Below are 2603 nucleotides of genomic sequence, written 5' to 3' on the forward strand. Positions count from 1 at the left end.
ATATATATATATATATTTATATATTTCTGTTTTTGATAAAAGATACGAGGACAAGTTGCACTGTTTCTTAAAACGAAAATCCTTTTTGTTTTCGGGATTTAGGTCAATGCAGTGAACACAGAAAAGCAAGTGGACAAAGGACAGCATCAGGGAATGGTGTCAATGCGAAAAGAATCACGTGTGACAAAAAACAATTCTGTGTTCAGGAAGCTCCTTGTGAGTTGAAAACATCACTGCTTAGATTCTAATTTTGTTAAAAAAATATATATTCATTTAAGTTGTTTTGAATTTTCCAAACTTTTATTTCAGCGCCGAGCAAGGTATTTTGATCCTCCAGGAGAGGGCGATTGCGCCTGTCGCAACTGTGGTGAAGAGGGCCATAGAGAAGGAAACTGTGGAGCACAAAAGCGAAGGAGACCGTGCTATGGTTGCGGGAATCTTGATCATGGTTGGAGGCGTTGCAAGCTGGTAGAGTAACTAATAAGTTTCACTAAGATTACAATAATAAATTTCTAATCTACTCTGACTAATAATAATCTTTTTTTATGGTTGGTTGTTTCAGTAAAAGGATATTCCTACTGAAGTACTATTAAAAAGTTCTAGAGTTCATCAGTTCGTGTTCATAAGTGTACCGTGTTAGTTTGACAATACATGATGAAATTTTCAATTGGTTTTACAACTAAATTTTGAGATGTTGTGCCAGGATCATCCATATTCATTGCTGAAAACTATGTGGATGTATTAGATATGTGTTTTTCATCTAGCGGTTAATACTTTTATACAGCAAATTACATAACAGTGTTTTCCTCTTTTTGCTATAGAAAGTATTGTCCACGTAGCCTCGTGTATTATCCATCATCCTTTCTGTGTTCCATTTAATTTGGCTAAATTTCATGATATGTGCTCTTGTGGATATTACAGTTTGAGCCCGTAATAAATGAGATTCCTTGCTTGAGTTTTAGAAGTTGATGAAATTACGACGCTGTCTTGATCTCACAGCGCAGGAATTGCTTTTCCTGCAAAGGACGAGGCCATTTTGCTAAAGATTGCCCACACAAAAGCCAAGTAGATAATCCAATCCCTGATATTTGTCTTAGATGCGGGGACACCGAGCATGATATGTTTTCATGTTGCAATGACTATTGTCCTCGTGATATCGAGGTCTGTGTGATAGTTTTTCATTTATTTCCTAAAATACTCTTTCCTTTTGATTTTATTTCCTTTTTCAGCCCCCATTTGCATTTTCTTGTGCTGAATAGTGGAATGTTCGAACGTAAACCCCATTATTATGCTGTTCTGCACAGGAAATGCAGTGTTATATCTGCAAGTCTTTTGGTCATCTGTGTTGTGCTGATTCGCTGCATGCATCTCCGATACCTGTACTTTCTTGTTACAACTGTGGCCAGTCTGGACATTTGGGTTCAGTAAGTCATTTTTCCTTTTATGTGAACTGTGAAGTCTCATTATTATAGTAACCGAGAAACTCTAACTAATGTTGTGACGAAATATTAACAAAGGGATGCATGAAAACATGTGAAGACACGCGTGGCGTTTCCTCCCAGCCTTGCACCACAGGGGCGGAGAAGGTTGTAGTTTTGCAGGAAAATTCCTAATATGAAGGTTCTAATAATGGCCACTTTTTAAAGGTAAACCAAGTTTGCTCATTTTGTATTGTAACGCAACCAGAATGGGAAACGCTTGCACTGTTTGTGGTAGACTAACTTCATTATATTATTGATCTGCTCTATCTTTCGCACTTTGCAGCCTGGACGGGAGACATCTGGATGACCTATCAGCCTCAGCTTGAAATTTGCTTCTATCTTGATGAATGAGGAAGACGGAAAAAAAAAAAGGCATAGACCTCCCAAGCTCAGGAGAAAGCTGGATCAATGCAAGAAAACCAAAGTGTAACTACAGGATGATCAGTGGAACTGAAGCAACAGAGAACCTAGTACTGATATCAGTTCTAGCAAGCCTAATGATTCTAATCATTAGGATTTGCTAGTACTGATCTGAAGTCTGAACCATTTTATGCCAAATAACACAAAGGGTATCATGCAAAACGCTGAATGAGAAATGGGAAAGAAAGTATTTTTAAGCTGGAGAACCCATGAAATTGTAGAGAGGGAGAGAGAGAGAGAGAAGAAATTACCATGCAAAACGATGAAATGAACAGAACGAGCGAAGGGGATGACAGTGATGGAGACGATGAAGATGAAGAGGAAAGTGATTGATGGTGGTGGTGGTGGAGAAGCCATTGATGTGAAGATGATTTTGGTGGGAGTTTGAGATTTTTCGAGAAATTTAAGGTTTAGAATTCATAGGTCTTTGGAGAACTCTTGGGTAGGGGATGAGGATCACATGCTAATTGCAAAGAGAGAGATGTTACCGGTCAACTACCTCTTCACAGAGTTGGACTGTTTTTATGTCGATATTTATTTTATTTTATTTTATTCATTGTTATTGTTTTTGCATGGATGCTCCTTAGTCTTAATAATTGATACCTTAAACAGTAAATTTCAAAATCTATCTATGCATCGGTGGTCCTTCTGATCAAAATAATAGACGTTTTTTAACATGTATTTTTGGGGTTTAGATACTGA

At 37.5% G+C, this 2603-nt stretch overlaps 1 long non-coding RNA gene across 1 annotated transcript; it reads left to right on the forward strand.

Moving 5' to 3' along the window:
- Window positions 1-1108: 1108 nt before the first annotated feature.
- LOC21412271 lies at window positions 1109-2385 on the forward strand. The gene is made up of 4 exons (XR_002901671.1): window positions 1109-1161; window positions 1305-1424; window positions 1518-1646; window positions 1765-2385. It is a non-coding gene; the product is annotated as an uncharacterized LOC21412271 (long non-coding RNA).
- Window positions 2386-2603: the final 218 nt, after the last annotated feature.

This window comes from Morus notabilis, unplaced genomic scaffold (assembly GCF_000414095.1).
Source record: "Morus notabilis unplaced genomic scaffold, ASM41409v2 Scaffold6714, whole genome shotgun sequence".
Lineage (NCBI taxonomy): Eukaryota > Viridiplantae > Streptophyta > Magnoliopsida > Rosales > Moraceae > Morus > Morus notabilis.